At 40.1% G+C, this 15,510-nt stretch overlaps 1 protein-coding gene across 2 annotated transcripts in view; it reads right to left on the reverse strand.

Annotated features, from left to right (window-relative positions):
- Nucleotides 1–15,510, reverse strand: part of LOC139114057 (retinoic acid receptor RXR-alpha-B-like) — a 103,711-nt gene that overhangs the window by 87,109 nt on the left and 1,092 nt on the right. The gene's annotated exons all lie outside the window — the stretch shown is intronic.

The following is a 15,510-nucleotide window of genomic DNA, read 5'->3' on the forward strand; positions in this document are numbered from 1 at the left end:
GCTTATTTATCTTTAAATTAAACGCACATGATGTAACGCTGCGAGCGATCGCAGCTCTCAAGGGCACATTGGTACGCACAGCGTAAGTTCTGGAGAGTAGAGTGACCGTGGTTCTACCCACAATACTGTGTTCCACCAAAGTTCACGTCACCTTTGGCTGTGACGTCAGAAGCCTGACGTCACATGTACAACGGTCTGGCAGAGAGTGCGCAGGTACATTGAGTCTTTGTTTCAAAAAATCCGAAAAATGTAAAACACTTGAAGACGAAGACTTCTCCAAAATGATATACACCACTGATAATGACATCACTGCATATAACTTATAAAACATGTAAATTTTTTTTGCGTAACGTTGTCGGTCCTATTGGCACTTCAAATTCCTATGTGAAATTATTTTGTTTGATTTGCATAAGCCTTCTGTTCTGGGGTTTTATGCAAAATAGGCACAAGCTAATTCCGTAAAGTTCAAAACCTACATTTCTTTCTTAAAGATAAAGCAAACCCCCTCCCTTTACATGATTCCTCGATCAGGCGATCATTTGAATCTATGAAAGTTTAATTCTTGCTCATTGGGGAGGGTTCTGAAGAGTATTTGTATAGTTGCAATACAGTAGTGGATGCAAAGTATCTCCTGTCGCTTTGTGTCCAGGATCTTGCTGTCGCCAAGGCCATTTAAAAAGGGAGGGATAGCCCTGGTCCGGCTCACAGTCCCTCGTGGGCTATTCAGCTCTGGGACTATTCGCCCCATAGACGAGTGTACAGAAGCGAGAAACAACCCGCTTCTGTACACTCGTCTATGGGGCGAATAGTCCCAGAGCTGAATAGCCCACCAAGGGACTGTGGTCGGCTGCTCGACTTTCCAGAATGTCGAGCAAATGTGAAGCGAATTCGGCATTTGATGCATGTTCATAGTTCATCTGTCCAGTTTTATAGCTTTCCAAACGATGCAAGATTTTGCTAAATAAACTTTTGTAGCGTCCCTTCGGCCGGTCATATTAAGTGTCGGCACAGTCGCCAGTTAACAATTTTAGATATGTGCAAGGGATGCTGGGATACAGACAGCAAATCCGTTGAGTATAGATCCCATAAGTACAGCAGCAGCAGACGGGGCGACCCGTCCCCTTAAACTGTGACAAAGAGCCTTGTTTTTTCACAGCGCAACATGAGAAATTTATTCGTATATAAGAAGCCCGGAAAATGTTGAAAATTGTGCAGTTTGTTCGCAAGCGTTTGTTGTCGTTGTTGTTTTCTGACGCCAGGTTGGTGACTTTTATCAGTATCAGGAGGATGGGGAATGGGCTGGTGGGTAACCATCATCGGTCGTTTCCAGGAGAGGGCAACGCACATGGCAAAATAAACGGTTGTTCTTAATGGGGGAGGAAGGCGGGGAGGCGGAGAAAGCAAGTAGGGGAGGGGAGGATATTTAATAGCGCAGAGGAGTTGTCACTACTGTTTCAACCCAGCTGTCTTTCTTTCCCTCCAAATTTTGATTTTGTTCATACTACATCAGAAAATCAATTTGCTTCTCGTCTAACAGTCTCCCTGCGATGTACAGCTGTCAGGTTTTAATACCTGGATCACGTGGTCGATTGGAATAATGAAGGCAAATCTCGAAGTTTTACTTTTCGGCATCTGTGCCTTTGAATACAGGTAGCAAAAAAATGTATAATGCGTTTGCCATTTGTCACTTTAAAAGCATGTAAGCAAATCAACCACCATATTTTTATCCATTTTACAATCAAACACAACCAAAAACTCCAAATAACACTTTCTCCGATATGCATGCTGCTCGATATATCGAGCTTTCGCTCGATTGCACAACAAGTTGCCATAAGAACCAAGGCAGGGTGCTTCAAATTACAGGTGCAGCCAACGAACAATGCACTTTTAAAAAGGTCCTTACAATGATAAGATATATTGTGCATGACAAATAATGTGAACTGACTAATTTTAAGTCAAGAGGGTAATTAATTAGCTGTTCATAATTTGCCCTCCCACATAAAATTTTTCGACTTACCCTCCCACACTCAAACTTCATTTTTACCCACTCCCCACTTATTTTTGCCTGTTTCCCCTCCCAACTGTGAATTTTGGAAGCTCCCTCGCCCTGTGGCGAAAAAAACTTGCCAATTTCCCCTGCCCTGGAAACAATTTCCTTCAAAAAGTTTTTCGCCAAGCTCTGTCCCCAGGACAATCAACCGATATCCGCCCTGCCCTACAAAAAAAACTAAAATTTGCTTCCCTACCACCTAAAAACATGTCCCCTGCCCTAGCAAAATTAAAATTTCCCCTGCCCTCAGAAATTGCTCCTGGAATAGCTTTTTCGATGAATAGCTCCGTTGGCTGCACCTGAAATTATGAGGCGCATTGCTTCGTATTCAGACAAGATAATGTTCAAACTTTTGGAAGACGCTTTACAGTCTCGCCAGAATGTGCACGTGTCATTGTTCGTGCTGTGGTGTGTCCTAGTCACTACATACTGAATCCTGATATTGGTAACTTCACGTGTCGCGGCACACGATCGCGTGTTGATGCGGTTAAATCATTAATGGTGAACAGCCAGGTTTAACATACGATGTGAACAGCGCCCCCATAGTCCGGTGAAGTAAGTGTAGCCAATAAACCAAGTTCCGACGACTCACAATTACCGTGTCCTAATAAGGTCATTGAGCGTGGATGTGAATCCTCCGACAGGGAACGAATAAAACATTTACTTCCATTTTTCCGCGGTAATGATTCCTAAAGCGACCCAAAAAGTGGAGTCAGGATGTCGCTGTGATACAGTTTGTGCCTGTGTCTACAGTCCCTGCCGAAGCTCGGAGATCTTGTTCGCATTATTGATAAACTGCAAAAACCTTCACAGTGAGCTATCTTGGCTGCTCTTTGAGCTGCAATGTGACTGAACCTCGTAGCAAAATATATCCAAAAACCCCGTATCTTATTTCAAATCACAACACTTTAAAAGATCGAAAGACGGCACATTTTATCCACGGGATCACGTGACAGTTCCGACAGAAGTCGGTATCATCGTCGGCTGGATAAGAACAAAAGAACATCACCAGTCACTTAATACTATGTCAGGAAGAGTCTAATTTCTGCCAGGGGATAGAATGGACTGTCAAAACAACGTGTCAAAACAACGAAATCGAATCACTGGTGGGGGGGGGGGGGGGGGAGCTAGAAGCTACTCCATTTTGACTCCTGTGAGTGTTGTTATTAAATATATTAATATTGAGATGTGACTACGCGTCATCACACATTTTCAGAGCGAAAAACACCAGAAAATCGGTCAATGAAGTCGAAGACACAAGGTTTGTCCTTGCAACCTGAAATGGTGAACCTGATATAAACTTGAGTTCAACTACATCCAACACTGCATCCAACGACAAGTTGATATGGGAGCCTCATCATGTAATTGGGCGTTCGCCTTTTGGATGATGGAGTGAGTATAACCAAAGGATGCGAAATGGGAAATGTATAATAACAACTTGCAAAAGGTTCTAGACGTCTGTATGTTTTCAGATGAAAATGATACCGATACAGCAATGCAATGTGGCGGACTATAAAAGTACTTAGAATTCTCTACGCATTTGTACAACAGATACCTGAATGTAATATCAGATGTTTATTAGAAAGATATATATACATGTAGTTCAAGCTGAATTTGCTGTTTTACTATTAGACCAAGAAAACAAACTGTGCTGTTCCGATAACCCGACCTACCCTAATTTTTGCCTGCCGACCCTAAACTTTTTAGAGCTACGTAAACACGGAAGTAAAAAAAAAGAAAGAAAAAACCCGTAAAATCACGTGTTCGTTACCTGGTATTTTATTTTTGCTTGAGCGAGAACGTCTTTTATGTCTTTATTCCTTTTATATGTATGATACGTTTTTCTGGAAATGTTGTGGCCAGTGTTTGATAGCCATGGACCCCTGAAAATTGCATATTTAAAAATAAAAAATATTTTGGAAAAAAATCTCTGCCGACCTACCTACCCTATTTTTGAAAACCATGTAATCGGGACAGCACAATTTATTTATTTATTTGGCCTTACAAAACCTTCACATGTACGAGAGTCGTTTGTGCGATCGTAAGAAAATATAAAAACATTCGTGCGATCTAACCTGCCCTCAGTGTTCTGATTTATTTCACGAATTTAATGGCTGTACACACGCTACCGTTGAGAGAAGCCGCTGTGCTTTTGACATTGAAGTTGTCAGCTTTTTGCCTTGCACGAATTCCCAAAGTGGCAGAAGTGGCAGACGGCACACCTATCTAGGGATGCTGCAAGGTCGTACGAATACAAATAAAAGCAGGAAATATAATGACTTCCATTAAAAATATTTTAGAATCAATTTGACGGAAAAAACATCGACGTGGAATTTAAAATAGAGGCACTCGAAGGCTTAAAAGTGCACTGTATACACATTGAAAAAAGTGTGTGGGGCATAGATATTCCGACTCTTAAAACTTTTAAAGATCTACCACTTGTGGGGGCTCATTCTAAGGCTCTTGGAGTAAAAAAAAATTCACCGTCTCATAGTTTAATCGAAATTGCCCATAGAGTTAACACAGAGCTGGCCGCCATTTTGAATTTTAAAAATCGATAAATCAGGTTATTTCTCTAGTACCTAACATTGCACTGTGACCCCTGATTTTATTCTTAGAGAGAATGGTCGAAAGTTTCATTAGGGAAAGTTATTTCTCTAGTACCTAACATTGCACTGTGACCCCTGATTTTATTCTTAGAGAGAATGGTCGAAAGTTTCATTAGGGAAAGTGTGAGCAATAGTTAAGGTCTTTAACTTTCGAGGCTCATGCTACTTAACTTTAAGCCACGGGCTGGGCACATGATGAACTTACAAGACGTGGAAGGGTGTCATGAGGGTATCAGAAGGATAATGAGAGTAACCCAGGGGGTAATGGTGGCACCCAAGGGTTAATGAGGGTACCCAAGGGTTAATGAGGGTACCCAAGGGTTAATGAGGGTACCAAAGAGGTAAAAGGGCAACAAAAGGGTACCGAGGGTACAAAATGGCAACAGACGACCGTTTTTTTGCAGACTGCAGTATCACCTAGTTTTTGTATGCTTTTGAGGAACATCTAGAATCAATTCATATTTGATTTCCCTGATCGAGAAAGACTGCATTTTCTTCGAAGTTTCGTGGAGGCTCAGCGAGAGTAATCAGAGATGAGACACATTACATAAACCATAGACCCTCGAGGGTCTATGCATAAACACGCCATTCCACCATTTTGTTTTCCGATAACACGGATATATCCACTTTATTCAGTACTCTCTCAACAGATGTCATATCGTATACCGTAGTTCACGAAACAAAGTGTACGTTTAGTGAGGCGTTGCACATAACTCAGAAGATTTTGCTCATTATCACATTTTTGTGCAGATTCATTCAATTTTCATTAGTTCGTTACCCAAAGATTAAAGTTTTGGTTGGGTTCACCTTTTAGCATGCAGTCATAAGCTTACGTTGGGTAAGATAGAAGAGTAAGTTTATGTGAATTCCCAATATCCTGGCTTCTTTTACGTTCTTTAAATACGACATGATTAAACTACAATTTTGTTTGGCAATAAAGTTCTTATATATATTTTGAATAAGAGTCATTTCAATTTTGCTGATCATGATTTCAATCATTTTTTTTCGAATGTCGGTCCATTTAAGAGACTCAGTGAGAATAGAAAACGCCAAACAAAATTAACATTTTTTTCTATATATATTCTAGCTTCAAACGAGATATTAAATGTCATGAGGTAGTATCTTCTTTGACTTTAATTAATCTTTATCATTAATACCAAATTTGATCTACCCCAAATATGTACCACTTTTGTCCTCTAACTAATTTTTAGAATCTCTGCTTTTTGAAAATACAGGGTCGTCATGTCATCTTTGATAAGAAATATTGCTGATGTGTAAAAGATGTCTTGGTCAAGTGTAACACCACCTTAACTCTATGTTGCCGGTACAACAGCATCCTCCCTATCCACTGAGGCCTATCATTGCAGTGGTATTGCATGACAGACTGCCAGAATCTCTTGACAGTTGTCATTGGAGTGTCACCTTGTTGAAATAGAATTGATGATGAAAAGTTCAAAGTTGTCGTCATTTGCCACGACTTGACGCAGTTATAAGATGGTCACGGTCGGCGTGGCTGGGTCTGACTGACTCCACCAAATCTCTCAGACACTTGAATGTTCAGCGTCACTTTCTATGGACAACACAACACTACACTTTTGACATTTACTACCAAAGAACAACCACTAAAGAAACACACCGGAAGACGTCGCTCACGACCCGCGACATTATGAAAGACATATTTGAGTAAAATTGCTTTAAGATCAGTCAAGCTCGGTAGAAAACGGCAGATCTATCCCGAAAATACCACGTTGCTGATTTTGTCATAATTTGAAGAAATGTGACTTGGAATATTCTCAGGAACCATGAAAACCATGTATCGTGACCAGTTTCCTACCAACTGAGAAGTTGAACAATAGTTTTAGAAGATTTTTTCCCTCAAAATGACTTACATATGCACACATACAGGGTTCCTTATGTCACCATGGTGTAAACAGTAATGGATGAAAATATCCCAACAAGGTCAACTTCTAGGACTTACACTTCTTACAATTTTTTTCCGTGACGTCATTAGATATCAAATGATACGAGTGTCTCGGAAGGACTTAATACTTTTTCAAAGATATGGCCATATGGACATAAAAAATCAAGAAAGATCGGCAATGAAGCAAAAAATTGCTAGTTTTTACTTTAACACTGGGGACGATGTCTTTCAAGACAGGTGCGCATTAGGGAATTATTTTCGAACTGCTAAAAATAAACCCAAACTGACACGCATTTGGTGGTGAACTCATTTTGATTTTAAAAACAGATTTTTGCCATTTTGTTAAGTCAAATCATTAACATTTCCATACATCACTTTACACATAGAAAATGGCGGACGGCTTGAGTTTTCAAATATCGGTAAATTTGGGTGATTGGCTCTACTAACATTAACATTGCAACTTTGACCCCTGGGTTTCTATTTTCTATTTTGAAGTAGTGTAGTTTAAAGGATATGCACAAAGTATGAGCAAGAGTTCAAAACTCCACTTCACTTCTCTAAACTTCAATTCATATTAACTCAAAAAGTACCCCCTCGCTCGATGTACAAGTATTTCTATACTAATCATTATTTAATACCCATTATCCATCAGTATTTTTCTACATATTCAAGCTTACTGTAAGGCAACTTAACGTTCCCCTTCGCCGCAATTTACGTAGAGTTTCTTGGGTCAGTGTCCGGTGAAACGTCCCTAGAGAGTAAGTACTCATGGCGACCCACTTCCAAAACAACCATTTTTATGATAAGCAAAGATTAATCTGCCTAAAATGGCGATGGCTTATAAAGCGCCTTCTGTAGATCAATTACAGTGAAATGGCACGCAGCAAATTTTAGACTAGGTCCGATGTGCGTCAAAAGTAATGCTTCTCAACTTAAGTTTAAAAACTCTATCCGGCCATAAAATGCGTGTTTTCGGTAAGTTCGATCCAGATAAATGTAGGTTTTACATTTTTGTGATTGGAAGATTTGGAAAGTGACATTCAACGAGACTTATTTAAATATCTAGTTTATAAAAGTTGATAAAATTAATACACTATAATTATTTTGACATGTATACATGGTTTGAATGCATATACGGTCAATGTTTTTTCTTGTTTAAACTTAGACTAAGAACGGAATATCCTCATTTTGTGAGAGACAAAACTTACAATACGCATGGAAGAGTAGGTAACTTGGAGGGTACACTCAAAGCAATTATCAATAACTCCTTCCCCCACCCCTCATCCGAGTGGCTGTGCCTTCCAAAGTCACAGTAGCATTTCTGGCAGTCATCATTTATACAGAACGTTCATTCCAAAACTGCCAGATTGAAAGAGGGCACGCGAGATATTTGACGACACATCGTTTTTATACAGCTGACGCTGTCACATATCGAGAGGTACCCTCAGAACATCTAGTGTTAATATCTGATAATAATCGAATGCACTTGCCTTCATCGCTTCACCACATGCCACATACTACTTTCAATAATAAATGAAGTTTAACTTTCTTCAAATAAAGACAAGAGAACGCTATTCGTTATCTGCCCTTACATGCCCTAGCTCTATATACATGGACGATTCCCTAACGATGACCACAAACCACGCTGCCGATGTACCCTCATTTCCCCAATCATCTAACGGCAAAAAGTTCATGAGGCCTCCCTCAACCCCCCTCCCCCAATACAGTGATTCCCTCTGTTGTTTTATTTAACTATCGGCAGTTCTACAGGATATATTGCGTGTATGTGTTGCCCTGGTTGTTTGCCTCTTGTTTTAACTAGCGTAATTGTCCGTAACCACTTCTTTATTTCTTTTTACTAAAGTCCTCCTGCCAGTGCAGATGTTTGTGGTTTTAAACTTTATCATATCTTTGTTGACGTTCGAAGTAAATAAATCATATGCATGGCCTGGCGACCGCACAACGTTGACTTGTGTCAAGGAGACAAGAACGGCTTCATCCACGTCCTTCCCTCGTCACAACATGAACCAAACACGGAAGACTTTTAATAATCACGCACGTCTTGTGACTGGGAAAGGAGACATGTTTGTCTAAAGGGACAGTAGCAGTTACTTTTGACATTTTCCCGCTATTTTGGTTTGTATGTCAATTGGAAGCTTTCACAATTATTACATACGTGGTTGTCATTAAAATACACGTACACAGCGCTATTTACTTACATATGACTTAAATTTATGGTCGTACCTAAAGAACGCTCTGATCCGATCCATTTCATGACTTCAATGTACGTTTCTGAGGAGGGTGAATTTCATGTTAAATACGAACAATTCCACAAATGTAATGTCAAATCGTGTAACTGAGGATTGTATGCACAGGTAACTTGGAATACCATTCCAATAGGTGAACTGCCGATGCAGTAACTTCAAACAACGAAGACTTGTTCTTGTATATACTGTGGGCTGGGCCGGTATTTTCATGTACATAAACGCACTATACCCTGCTTCAAAACTTGCCCACGGTGACTTTGTGACGCAGACAAAAGCAGTGGTCTTTCAGACATCGCCTAATTCACCAAAGGGCGTGTCCGTAAAACCGAAACAAGGGCCGACTAACTCGATGAGCAATTATTGCACTCCCACAGAAAAAGCATGTCCTGAAAATATATCCGCGTCGATCTGTATCAGTTGAACTGAGGCCGAGGACGTGAAGAATTTATCGAATAATATCCCCTAAAGAAACATTTAGTTGGCTTTTTCATAGTCTGAAGTTGAAATTGAACAAGTTGAATTTGAAAAATTGAGATGTTAAGATTTTGAATCGTAATGTTAATCTAGCTAGGTTAAACTTTTCCGTTCGATATTGATGTTTCATATTTATTTATGTAGTTTAATTACTTGTTTTCTCTTACTGTTTCCGATCCCTTCGAAATGCAACGAAACCTGATATATTTTTCATTCTGGTGGTCTTTACATCTGTTGCTTGGTGTACTTATTTTTTATTTATATATTCAACACCCAGCCGTCAGTTAGGCTACTGTATCATTTCCAAGATACAACCGCCCACTCAGAAATCATGAGGTCGCTGTGTAGACATCTGACGGGCTTCACCTTTCAGATCTAGTGGTTCACATCGAGGATGCGCTACGCTGCGCGTCGCCTAGGCTTTCACTGCGCGTGCTTATCAATGCTGGCTCCTAGTTGTCATGGGAACGGGCATCGTCTGCTTCACAGGTACGCGGTGCAGCTGGATGAAGGTTAAGTGAACATCAAAAGCGAAACGTGAAAATGATGAAGTTTGACAAACCACAGTCCCGCCATCACGTGATGGAGGGATGTGGACAAACAAACAACATTGTAACTGTAATTTATGGGACGGAGAGAGAGAGAGAGAGAGAGAGAGAGAGAGAGAGAGAGAGAGAGAGAGAGAGAGAGAGGGGGGGGGAGAAGAAGAAGAAGAAGAAATAATATCATCCTAGCTTCATAGGATGCGAATGAGAAGACGGGAAACATTTTCATGTAGAAGCTGTCAACACTGAAGGACGTAATGCTCGGATATAATGTGATTCCTTGAACGAGTTATTCCACGGATGCAAGTCACTGAGAAATGGAGAAAAACAAACGAAAATGCGGTTTAAATGGTAGCTTCAGAAACAGAGAACCACCGGATTCTGATCGCCACTTCTGGGCAATTCGACGTTAGAAATTAAGCAAGTTTTACGCTGCGCAGCTGCCACAAACGTCGACTTAACCGCTCCCGCTGGTAATCGCGGGAGACCAGAGAAGTCCACGATCGAACATTGTCGTCAGGGCGAAACCAGTGTCCCCAAGGCGAAACCAATGCTCTGCATGATGTTGTAAAAAACGAATTAAAATTAATAATAGAACGATGTCGCGAGAATGACGGAGAGAGGCAGGAAGAGATTAACGAACAAGAAAAAATTGAAACTGTAATTGTGATGTTGCTCAAGGCTGTCGTATTTTACGGAGAGAGTAAAGTCCCCCTCCTCTCTACGTCTTCCAATATGATCTGCAAGAATACGTTGAAGGACCAACACTGATATACGATCAATGGCCCTGTCCTAACCCAACGACATCATAGCGTGAAGTTAGAGTATGTGCGCCGTTATATGACGTAGCAAGGGCAACCAAAACATGACGTGCAATAACGGGTTGTACTCCAGCCAAGACGCCAGCTGTACGGGAAGTTGAAGTTTTCTACGGGAACGTTTGGTTATCAGAAGATACAAACCAGGCGTTGGTTGCGTGAAATCACACGTTTCTCAGTTTAGCCTGAGTGATACTGTTTGATCATAAGCAAATTATTGTTTTTTATGAAATCTGTGACTGGTACGCAGTCACGCGATCACCAACTTTTCGCAATATAGCTCGCATGTTGGATTTCAAACGAACACACCAGCTGAAAGTTGTGTACACCGTGAAATGTGATCCGATAGTGACAGACACACCGACGTAGCGTTTATGGCACACACAACTGACATAGATAAACATATTTTAAGGTAGAATAGATAAACATATTTTAAGGTAGAATAATGCGCCTCGGGACGGACATTTGGACCCTAAAGCTTTGACATTACCTTTCTATCTACCGCTTGTGGGGAGGGGCTCATTTTGAAACTCACTGAGTAAATAAAGTTTTCAACGGCTGATTTTTAGCGAAAAAAAATGAAAATTTAATTTTTTCTCATAGAGTTAATTCAGAGATGGTGGCTATCTTGAATTTAAAGTCTCGAGTGATTTGTTGTCCAGTACCAAAATTTGCACGGTGACCGCCGATTTATTCTTAACTTTGAAGGACAGTAGTTGAAACTTTGGTTGAAAGTTTGGGCAATAGTTCAATTGTTTACCTTTCGAGGCGCCTTAATTGTGAGTGTCTGTCCGTCTGTGTCTGTCTGTCTGTCTTTATGTGTGTATGTATGTATGTATGTATGTATGTATGTATGTATGTATGTATGTATGTATGTATGTATGTATGTATGTATGTATGTACGTACGTACGTGTACGTACGTACGTACGTATGTATGTATGTATGTATGTATGTATGTATGTATGTTTTATGTATGTATGTATGTATGTACGTATGTATGTATGCAGGCATGAAGGTATGTATTTATGCATGCATGTATGTATGATGGATGGATGGATGGATGGGTAGATGGATGGATGGATGGATGGATGGATAGATGGATGGGTGAATGGATGGATGGATGGATGGATGGATGGATGGATGGATGGATGGATGGATAGATGGATGGATGGGTGAATGGATGGATGGATGGATGGATGGATGGATGGATGGATGGATGGATAGATGGATGGATGGATGGATGGATGGATGGATGGATGGATGGATAGATGGATGGATGGGTGGATGGATGGATGGATGGATGGATGGATGGATAGATGGATGGGTGGATGGATGGATGGATGGATGGATGGATGAATGGATGGATAGATGGATGGATAGATGGGTGGATGGGTAGATGGATGGATGGATGGATGGATGGATAGATGGATGGATGGATGGATAGATGACTAGATGAATGGGTAGATCAGGGCTCGAAATTAGCGGTAGTCCCGCGTCCACAGACTACCAACTTTTCCCTGGGGCTACCAAAGTCCATGAAATGGTAGCCCACACGGACTACCAAAGCCTGGGACATGAAATACTTGACGTGCGATGTCCGTCACTTTGGGACGAGCTAAATGCAGTCAACATGCACTTTCATTTGTTTGAAGCAATTATCATTTCATCTGTGAAGAGTTTTTTCTAGAGACTGTTAAAATTGTCATTGTTATGTTGTTGTTTTCACAAGATGCCGAGCGTTTGATACTAGAATGTTGAGTTGCTTTTCCGTTTGTAGTCTTTGCATGCCAGTTCACACTATGCTGTTGGTCGGCAGCAAGACGTACTTGTGTCAAGTTTTGGGGTTTTGATGCTGAAATTTCACAAAACTGTCACTTCTATATCAAGAGATTGTGTAATCAGTTTGATTTGAAATAGTAATGTAAAACACTGTATGAGTTAAGCTTGGCTGAGTTTCGCTGTATTTTATCTATGGTTGTCGATCAGTATCAATGTATTACGTTCTGTTTAGACAGACTCGGGTGTAACAAGGCATGCCAGTTCATAAAGATCACGAGAATATTTTTTTATGTTTTTCTTTACTCAAGTTAAAATTTCTTTGGATGTGTGAGCCGATTTTGAAAGTGATAGAAAGTGTTTAAATGTACATAAATTAGCATAAATTAAGCGTTCGTGACACATAACATGGGGTTTCTCGAGTTGAAGCCCCTAGTTTTACTGCTATTTTGTGTCGCTGAACCGGGGCTTATACTCGGACGAGTACAGTATCCCTAAACTAAAATATTCATGGACCACCAGCCATAGTCACTGGGCTACCAACTTCAGAAAATGGTAGTCCAAGTGGACTACCAGAGTAAAAAGTTACTTTCGAGCCCTGGTAGATGGATGGATGGATAGATGGATGGGTAGATGTTGCAAGTCTCGATGGAAGTCCCAGGTGGGACAGCTAACACACAGGTATACCATGAGACCAGAAAATGGCGACATTAACAGTCTAGATATACAGTACATTTGGTTTTTGTCGCATTTTAAAGGGATATTTGTCACGATTTTGGAATATCTATGACCATTAACAAGCTCTACTCTCCAAACAAATAAACCAATTTCCCGATGAGTCCTGTTCTTTATTTGCAGCCCGAGCGAACGCTTTTGTCAAGTATTTGTACGTGCATACACCGTTGTATAATTTGGTAGCTTTGTTCACATTTGGGTTCCCAGAACATTCATTTTTTTCTCTCGATACAAATTATGTCAAACTATCCGCCTTTTTGTATTTAAACACGGACTTTACGTGAATGACATAAACTTTAAGATGACGTTGACCGTCGTAGATTACCTTGCAGCACATACATGCACGATGACAAGCCAAGCCAGTGCTTGGCATATCAATATTCTAGTGGGTTACAAAGAAACACTGTATTTGAAATTAAAAAAAAGAGCACTGAAAAAATATCAACAATTGTACATGTATATACCCTCTTCAGCCTTACTATTAAGCAACACTCATGCACTTAAAATTTACTGTCGTCGTTTGATAACATTTTTGCGGGATGAGAGAGGTCATTCATAAGGTAGGTCAATATCTAAATTTCTGAATAGGCGGGCCTGCGAACTTGGCATGAACATTATCCGAAATTATTGACGCAATCGCCCCTACCACCCGCACCACAACGATAAGTTATTACTGCTTTCAAGGGCTCACATTCCATCTATTTCTATGGTTATCGACGCAGTTGATGTTCCATCTTGGTTCGTGAGTAAGAAAAAGCGACCCACCCTCACTGACCACGTAATTGCAGCATGCATCAAATCGGTAGGTAATTGACCCTTTGCTAGGAAAGACACCCCCTGCAAACCTAACTGTCTTGAGCGTGACAATTACATTATTTTCAAAACACACACAGGTCATCGACATTTACCTTATTTTGGATATTATCTACTCTCTGTGACAACTTTTCTTTCGACTTCCGAATATTTTCGAAGAATCTGGCCAACATTGACTTAGTTTTATTGGAGTATACTCAACCTCAGCGGACCAGACTCGAGTAGGTAGGAGGGGTTGCTCAGACAGATCGTAATTTTTACAGTTTCTTACCATAAATAATAACTGTCAAACAGGTAGTGAACTAAAATAAAAGGATACCACAACCCAACTTGTTAAATATTCGAGAAAAATAGAAGTTGTGCATAATGCTTGACACGGACGTTCATGACAAACAACAAAGGGATAGCACTTGCAAAAAGACGTTAGTCTAACGCCAAAGTAGCCAGGTCTGGCATATTCCATCATCTTTCTAAGGTCGTCTTCACCCCGTCGGGATTGTATTCAGCCTCTTTAAGAGACCACTGATGATGAGGAGAGGACCATCAAGGCATGTTTTCCCAGTCCTTCAAGCGAATCACGTGTACAGACAAGTATACTGTAGGTTTCCTATCCAATGACAACCGAGGGAAACGACAGATGTCCGGCAGGTTTAAGGTCAAATGTGTCGGTAATTTTGACCGTCAAAACGCCAATAACAAAACCATACTATTTCAGTTTTTGAAATCGTGATAGTCCTTGATGGGAGACCATCAGTCAATTGGAGTCATATAGATCTCACAAATTACTTCAAGAACAAAGTAATAATATCTAATACTTAATAAGTTTCCTGCATCTGGCAATGATTATATATATATATATATATATATATATATATATATATATATATATATATATATATATATATATATATATATATATCAATGTATATATATATATATATATATATATATATATATATATATATATATAATATATATATATATATATATATATATATAAGAGACGGATAGACAAACAATGAGTGTGTGTGTGTTTTGTCTCCCTGTCATGCTCGTAGTTTGCATAGAAGGGAGAAGGGAAGAATTTCTATTCAGAATTTAAAATTCAATTCTGTCCTTGCTCCATCCTTTGTTCTTTTTTGTTTATCTTTTCTAATTGTTGTCAAACTGCTGTCGACATGTCTCCCGAAGCAATCCGAACAGGCTATGGCTGTAGTTTTCTCAGACGGACCTTACGTAGAAGAGTTTGCACTCGGAAAATGTTCCCGTCATCTTGATTTTATCATACCCTTCTACAAAAGTACTCATTCCTCTGTTCTGAGAAAGAATATTACACTTCGAGCGCATTTGCCTAGTTCGTCTACTTCACTCCGACGGTTCACATTAACTTAAAGGGATACAGTCGTCGGAACTGCACTCAAAGGTTGCATGGGACCCATACGACAAATGTGAACACAGTATCCAAGGTACGATGGTGATTGATGAAAGTTAAAACATGTCT

The sequence above is a fragment of the Ptychodera flava genome, chromosome 16 (assembly GCF_041260155.1).
Source record: "Ptychodera flava strain L36383 chromosome 16, AS_Pfla_20210202, whole genome shotgun sequence".
Classification (NCBI taxonomy): Eukaryota; Metazoa; Hemichordata; class Enteropneusta; family Ptychoderidae; genus Ptychodera; species Ptychodera flava.